Below are 8,914 nucleotides of genomic sequence, written 5' to 3' on the forward strand. Positions count from 1 at the left end.
AATAATAATGGGAAATGGCAGTGCGACGAGTGAAGAACATCAAAAATAAAGTTAAATTATCTCTATTTGAATTCTGATTTTGCTGCTGTTTATCTCTCTTACATGTATAAAATGGGACTGTCGATACAGATCTTGAAAAATAATTAGATAAAATACATGAATGGCACAGTCCTGGCACATGGTAGATTGTCAGTATGAGATAGTGATAAATAGCTCAGGCTGTGGAGCTAGACAGCCTTGATCTGAAATTTACCCATCGCTTACCAAATGGGTTATCTTCTTCCAGTGGCCTTATTCCTCTGTATTGCATTTTTCTCTGTGTGACAAGTGAAGGCCTCAATAGTATCAATAACAAGGGTTATTATGAAATAACCTGGCACCACATTTAAAATAGTGCAAGGGAGTATTTACAAGTATTCAACAAATAGCATTTTGCATATTTCCTTTATGATTAACAGCCCTTCAATGACTAAATTTTAAAACTCCCTCAGGGCCAGGAACCAGGTCTTGCTCTTTTACACAAAATGATTCACATGCTAAAAATGTTTATGATTTAGGTTTACTATTCCAAGTATCAATTCTTCTGACATGAGATTAGAGTGGGAGCTCTCTTAGCATGTCTTTGCTTAACTATCTCACTGGGTTAACTAACTGATGCTCTCGTTTCCTTTTAGTGAAGATGGACCTGGGTGATACCGAGCACTACAGGCAAGGCAACTATTTTCCCGAATGTCGGCACATTTCTGCTCCTAAGAGTTGAGTTGTTTTCTTATTAAGAAATTTGTGTGTATTTCTGGACCAGTTAATTCCAAGTATACTTACTACAGTGACATAATTTATTAAAAAAATATTAAGTAAATTGTTAGGCTTCAAGTAGGAAAAGAAAAAGTTGAAAATTAAGTTGAATGCTTTGTAAACACTTGGATGAAATGAATTCATAAAAATTGTTGTCAAATTCAGTGGGCAATGAAACAAATATGTTAGGAAATTTATCTATACTTATATTGCTTCATAAAATGTTTAGGTTTCCTTTCCTTTTTTAAAAAAGCACAAATTAGAAATCATGCACTGTGGATAATGGGGATGATTTATGTGGGTGATTTATGGAGGTGCATTATCTCCATTGGTAGGCCCATACTGAAAGAAGAGATCTTGGTCCAACATCTGAAGGTTGGTGTCTGTGTGTGTGTGTGTGCGCGTGCACATGTTTGCATTTCAAGTTAAAATGAAACATTTAAGATTTTCATGCATCCATTTTTAAAATGATTCTTTCTTTAATCAACAACTATTCATCCTGTATATGAAAGAATAAGAGGTCTCCTACAATATTTAGAAGGATCAAATAGAAATGAAACTGGATATCTACTGATTTTTAGATCCCAGCTCAATCATTTGATAACTTTATAATTTTGAATAAGTTACTTATCCTCCTCAACTTGAGTTCTTCATTTGTAAAAGGTAATTTTTTTTAAATGAATGAGGCTTTTTGTTAAAAGAGATTACACATCTAAAGTATATATCATTATTTATGAGGGGGGCCAAGTGATGAATAAATGTAATTTTCTACAATCTGATAACTACCATTTTTTTTTGTTGTTGTTGTTGTTTTTTTAATTTTCAACCATGATTGCTCCTAAGTCTTGGACCCACATTTCCAACTATATGTCCTTAGGAAACCTTCACCATTCTCTTAGACTGATTCTCAAACTAATTATCAAGGTGTCATTTTTGTCTTCTGTCTTCTCACTCATTCTCATAACATGCTGGCCACCACACATATGTGGTTTTGAAGTTTAGAAATCTCCTTTTCCATCCCTCTCATCTTCCTCCATAAATATTCCTCCTTTCCTTCTTCCTTCCTTTTCTTCCTAATTGCTCCAGTTTATATAGTTTCATAGGAACTATTTTACTTTTGTTTTTCAGAATTTGGTTTGAATAAAGTTTGTTTTTATTTACTTAAATACCATCCACTCTCATTTATTTGAATCAAGACTTTATAATTTTTCACAGTACATCTGGATGTCTCCTCTCTTCTTCCAGCTATGTCCACTGTCAAGGTTATCTTTGGAAGAAATGCATCTGGGGCTGGGGCTGTGCCTCAGTGGTAGAGTGCTTACCTTGCATGTGTGAAGCACTGGGTTCAATCCTCAGCACCACATAAAAATAAATAAATAAAATAAAGGAATATATAAAAAAAGAAATACATCTGATTGACACATGAACACACATGCACGCGTGTGTGGGTGCCTTGTTGTTACCTCCAAGTTGGGATCCAGTCTTGTTAGCTTTACATATAAGCCCATCCCAATCCTTCTGGGACACTTTTTATAGATTTAGCTCCTGCTTCTTTCCAATCAGACTCAATTTTCTGTTCTCAGATACACTGACCTTCTCATGATTCTGTGTTGTCTTTATGTTTACTGTCACTTGTAAATTATGCCATCGTTCAGAGCACCCATTTGGGTGGATCAAAATTTCCTGCCCAGACATTCTCCCCACACCCAAATGTATATCTCTGATCCTGTGTGTGTGTGTGTGTGTGTGTGTGTGTGAGTGTGCATGTGTGTGTGTGAGTGTGCATGTGTGTGCTTATTTTAAGAGCTAGATTGTTTGTCATTATCTATACACACACATCCCTGATGGTTTGCACCATTATGGGCACAATGTAATTCTCCTGGAATCCTCTTAGGTTAACTTAGTGTCTTTGCCCTAATTACTCCATCTAGGGTCTCAAGGGACAATAACAGCTGGTTATGCAATTAAAACCTTTGGGCTGTGAGAGAAGAGCTCAGTGAGGATGACTGGGAGGCCACGTGAATAACTACTCATTGGTTTAATAAGATGGAAAGTATTCAGCTGTTCAGTTACGCAATCCATTTTAACTTGAGCAGAGAAGTTGAATTCACTTCAGGAAGGTATTGTAAGTGCTGACAACTCCCACATCCCAGTGTTCCATGAAACTAGAGATTGTCCTTGTAGTCACAGGTGTTCTTTGTTTCCTTTCTTTTTCTTAGAGCATTTATCTGTGTTAAAACAAATGTTCACTATGTACTCTTTTGCTAAAATGATATTTTGGTTTTGGCTCTATCAACAGCAGAATTTGCAAAAAAATAATGAGGACATCAGAAGCAGAGGCTTAAAAAAATAATAATCTCCTGAACCATTACTGCACCTCAGTGTTCTAAATTGCTGGGTATCTTGGCACAAAAGAGCAGAGATATATGGACGTAGTGTTTCCGTCTCATTTAGACTCATTCAGATAATTTTTGATTCAGGTTTCCCAGAAAATAGACTATCCCTGTTTTCCAACGTTAGTTTGATAAAGGCTGGGGTAGTGGATTCACTTTCAAATGGTTTGTAAGATAAGGAGAAAATAAAGAACAAATTTATCTCCGTTTAAACATATTTCTTATGTTACCTTTTAAGTGATTTAGGATGTTTTCTTAACGGTTCAACACGTGGGCTTAAGAGAGAGAATGCAGAAATTAATAGTATAAAGTGAATAACAGAAATTTTAATATTCAAAGCTCCTTGAAAACACGACTACAAGTTGAGATCATATGAAAATGCCATCTTTTTGTAATTTATTTGGAGACTAGTTTAAGGAAACAACTTAGTGGAAGCAGGAGAAAAATATTACGGAAAAAATTAAATCACTTGGTACATTTATTCTAATTGTTGAAACATTTTATTTGATATGCAAATACTGAAATGTAGAAACTGTAATGGATTATTAAGTCTTCTATAAGTGGGCTGTGAAAAACATATGTTATGAATATGATTAATCCCCTCTCCTTCCCCTCAATGAGAGGCTACTTGCAGATAGGTATTACATGTTTATCTTCTTTGTAATCCTAGTTACTTATTGAGGTTCAGCTCATAGTAGGTTGTATTGTTGTTGATCTTGAATGTTGCCCAAAGGCCTATCTGTTCTTGGTTCACAGAGCTGCACTTTGGGAGGTGGGGCCTCATGGGAGGTCTTTAGGTCACTAAGGCATGGCCCTGAAGGGGATTATGAAACTCTGGACCTTTACTGTTTTCTTTTGCTTTCTGGTCATGACATAAGCAGTTTTGCTTTGTCACTCCAGCTATGATTTATTGCCTCACCACAAGCCCCAAAGCAATGGGTCTGTCTGACCTTGGACTGGAACCTCCAAAACTGAGCCAAAATAAACATTTTGAGTTTTTTTTTTTAATATCAGGTATTTCACTATAGTGATAGAATATGAACACAATTAAATGGTATCTATAGTATGCAATGTACTATTTTAACCATCTATTAATTAAAATATTAGCTAATTTTATCCTCATTACAACTGAATTAGATAACTATTGCTGTGTAACAAATAACTCCACAACTTAGTGGCTAAAAGAAGCAACAGACGTTGATTATCTCACAGTTTCTTGACCCTTAGAAATTCCCTTTGGGAATAACCTTGCTGGAGGGTGTTTGTTTCAGGGTCTGTTATGAAGTTATAGTCAAGTTTCTGGCTGAGGCTGCAGTCATCTGAAGTCCTGACCAGAACTGGAGGATTTGCTTCTGAGGTGATTTGCTCATGTGTCTGGCAAGTTAGTGCTGGTTGTTGGTAGAAGGCTGAGTTCTCACTTAGAGAACCTGTTCTGAAGATTGCTGTTAGCTGACTGCCTCAACCAGGGTCAGCAATCCAAGAGAGCAAAGTGGAAGCTATAACAGTTTAAAAACCTAACCTTAGAAAGTACACTTTATTATTTTTGCAATATCCTGTTGGTTCCAAGGTTAGCCTATTCCATATGGGAGGGTATAGCATGAGGACATGAATACCAGGATATTGTGATTAGGAGGCTGGCTACCACAGCAGAGTATATGCAGTAGGTACTCCATTGTACCCATTTTACAGTTAAGGGAATGAGGCAAGGAAAGGTGAAATAATTAAGGTTATGGTGAGAATTCAGTGAGATCACATACATACACATGTACATGCACACATAGACACACGATGTACAATGTTACGTGGCATATGCTGAGCACTCATAGATCTTGAAATAATCACCTTTGGCAGTTGTTTTTAAATTTCAGTGGGCTGAGATGGCAAGTTGTCTGTGCAGTTTTAGGAAAACATATTTTGGAGTAAATGAGAGGGAAATCTGAAGTGTGATTCTTGGTTCCCTATTGCTGCTATAACAAATCACCACAAGCTTATTGGCTTACTACACCATAAATTTATTATCTTACAGTCCTATAGGTCAGAAGTTTGACATAAGTCTTAATGCACAAAAATTAAGATGTTAGAAGAAAGCCTTCATTCTGAAGGCCTTAGAAGAGAATCCATTTTTGTTTTTCGGGGGCGGGGTGTGTGTGTGTGTGTCTTTTTTAGCTTCTTAAGATCACTTTAATTCCTTGTCTCATGACCTCCTTTCTCTGTCTTCAGAGCCAGAAGTGTAGCAGCTTCCCATCTCTCTTTCTTTGACCTCTGCTTTTTCACCACATCTCATTTCCAACTTCCTCTTTGGTGGTCACATTGTAGTGCCTGCTTTCCTCACCCTTTGTGCTTTAGCCTTGTAAGGACCCTGGTGATTCCATTGGGTCCACCTGGAAAACAGAGGCTAACCTCACCATCCCCAAAGTCTTAATCAACCCTGCAAAGTCCTTTTTATTATGTAAAGTAACATTCACAGGCTCCAGGGATTTGGACATGGACACATTTGGGGAGCCATCATTCAGCCCAGCACATGAAGAGTACTTACCCATCCATCATATTTATGCCCCAGTGGTTTCTTTTTTTTCCCCCTCATTTTTTATTGGTGCATTACAGCTGTATATATTTATGGGATTTGTTGTCACATATTTGCATACTCACACAATATAATAAAATAATTTGGCCAATATCATTCTCCAGTATTTCCCCCCTCTCTCCCTACCCCCCACTCCTTGGTCCTTTTCCTCTACTGATTTTTAGGAGCTTCACCCCCACCTTTGTTTTCCTTTTTCCCTCTCTATCATTCCCATATGAGAGAAAACATATGACCTTTAATCTTCAGAGTTTGACTTATTTCACTTAACATGATGGTCTCTAGTTCCATACATTTTCCTGCAAATGCCGTAATTTAATTTTTCTCTATGGCTGAATAAAACTCCATTGTGTATATATACTACATTTTCTTTATCCATTCATATGTGGATGGACACCTAGGCTGGTTCCATAGTTTGGCTATTATGAATTGTGTTGCTCTAAACATGAGTATGCATATATCATTGTAGTAAGATGCCTTTAATTCTGTTTTGTTTTAATACTGATTTTTTGGTTGTAGTGGGACACAACATCCTTTATTTTATTTATTTATTTCTATGTGGTGCTGAGGATCAAACCCAGGGCCTTGCATGTGCTAGGTGAGCGCTCTACAGCTGTGCCACAAGCCCAGTCCCATGCCTTTAATTCTTTTGTATAAGTACTGAGAGTTGGTCTAGCTGGGTTATATGGTGGTTTCATGCCTGGTCTTTTGAGGAGCCTCCATTCTAATTTCTATAGTGGTTGTACTCATTTATAGTCCTACCAACATTAAAAGGGTTCCTTTTTCTCCACACCCTCTCCAGCATTTATTATTATTTGAATTCTTGATGGCTTGAATCAAAGCTTTTTAAATGGTTTCTGAACTCTTTCAGGCAATAGAGGGCAAATTGAGTCTCTCAGTCTCAGTCTCTTGGGGGTAATTTTAAGGTTTATTTTTTTCCATTTCTTGAAAATGGTCAAGGCTCTTCTTGCAAAGAATTATAGGAAGCAAATTCATAGCAGAAGCTGTACTGGGCCAAGTATGAGAGCCTGAGTTCTTGTCTATGTTCTCTGCTTCTTTCTGGCTGCAGTGTCTTGAGCAAATGATTTAATATTTAAAAAATGTCTAAATAATATGGTGACTGAAAATACCTGCCTTGCTTACTTCAAAGATTGCTGTGTGCATCTGTTGAATAATCTGGAAGGACACGCACGCTTTGTAAAATGTAAAAAGCCAAGATCTCATAGGTGTCCTTGCATGCTATTGGAGGGATTTACCTTGACATAGAACACCTGGGAGCAGAGCTCACCTAGTTGATTTAGTGCAGTCTTGTCTTTTTTTTATTTCTGCTAGTCTTTTTAAATTTTTTGTTTTGGTGTTGTTGTTCTTTTTTGATATACATGACAGTAAAGTGTGTTTTGACATATTATACATACATGGAGTATAACTTATTCTAATTAGGATCTCATTCTGTGGTTGTACATGATGTGGAGTTTAAAAGATGAACATAGGAAAGTTATGTCCAGTTCATTCCACTGTCTTTCCTATTCCCATCCCCGCTCCCTTCCAGTTTTTTTTTAAAAAGATCCTTCCTCACAATGCCAGCTCCATGGTGGTCTGCTGGCCTGGCCCTAGCCCCACACGCTTCTTATTGCCAGTGAATATTCCTACAGATGGGTCTAGCATAACCATGGACACAAAAATGGACAAATTTTGACTTTCTGAGGGTATAGGTGGGTGGGCAGGACTAAGAGGGAACATTATTATTATTATTATTTTTAAATCCCATGCCTTTGGGAGTTACATCATTTCCTCCCTTGGAGGAGAGTGGTGGAAAACTGGAGAGGGTTTCCAGTCCAAAGTCATTTATATCCCTTCGATGTTCCAGGCTCTAATAAAAACAAAGTCTTTAATCTATGAGGTTGGCTTGAAACAGCATATTAATCACGTTAGAAAGTTATTAAGTGGCTTTTTATGTGTCAATTGGGGAGGGAGTTAAGTGTTGGATCTTCTTCAGAATCGTTCCTTATTCACCATTCTAGGATATGTCTTGGAAATAAGCCTTTTTGGGCCAAAGGAGATATGTTAGATAACTGCACAATCAGAGACACGAGGGGAAAATCCTCAGTCGTGATTACATAGTATTTGTGTCATTCCTTCTTTTGTAAAAATGTCTCTGGGCTGCTTTTTGTATGCCTGTGTCAGGGCCCTGACAACCCCAGGGCTTTCATTTAGTAATCCTTTCAGAGTCAACAGATACAAATAAATGATAGCCGGTCCACCCCCAGTTGACTTCCCATCTCTAAGCAATTGTTTATACAGTGAAGGCCCGGAACCCTGTCATCTGAGATAATGAGCTGATAAGGAGTTAGAGAATGGTCCACACAAACCAAGGCTCCAGCAGGAACACAAGAGCTCCTTCAGCAGGTGAGCCCTTCTGCAGCTACTTAGAGCCCCAGAGCCTTAAAAGCTTTTCACCCCTTTCCAGCCAGAGTTTAATTTTCTTAAAATTATTATTGATTTGTAGCAACCACCGGTCTGTTTTTTTTTTTTTTTTTTTAATAGCTGTCAGTTTTTTCTATCCATGAATCCATCCTGCTCTGAGGCACAGCAGGGACTGGAGCTTCAGGCCCCTCCCCAACCTAGCGCCTGTCTTCCTGCCTGCCAGGGCACACACGCCATGGTGACATCAATCACCCAACGGGAGGTGGCTACAGATGACTGCAGCCTCCACCCAATCAGTGTCCTTTAACAAAAGGCAGAGAGCACTGGATTTGCAGGAAACAACCTGGATCCCTGCCTTGTTCTGCTGGAAGTATGGATTCCATAGAATTAATCTCTTTAAAGGCAGGAATTCCTGCCTGCTCTGAAGGTGGCATCAGGGAGACACTTCACCTTCTGGGAATTTGTCTCTTCACATAAAAGGGAGTGAGGGAAGACTGGATCGTCACAATCTTGAGCAGTCATATAAAACCCAAACAAAACTGATCTTTTCAAAGTGTCTTTCAGACTGAAGGTCAGTTCTCATTTTTCAGGGAGTAAACAATCTAGATCAGAACTATTTCAATCCTGTTATTCTTTCCCCTCCTTTTTGCTGCCTGGCTTTGAGACATTTCTGTACTCATTAACACTTCTCTTTCATGCAGAACACAGAAAATAAGAGATT

This window comes from Marmota flaviventris, chromosome 4, assembly GCF_047511675.1.
Source record: "Marmota flaviventris isolate mMarFla1 chromosome 4, mMarFla1.hap1, whole genome shotgun sequence".
In the NCBI taxonomy this organism is placed as follows: Eukaryota; Metazoa; Chordata; class Mammalia; order Rodentia; family Sciuridae; genus Marmota; species Marmota flaviventris.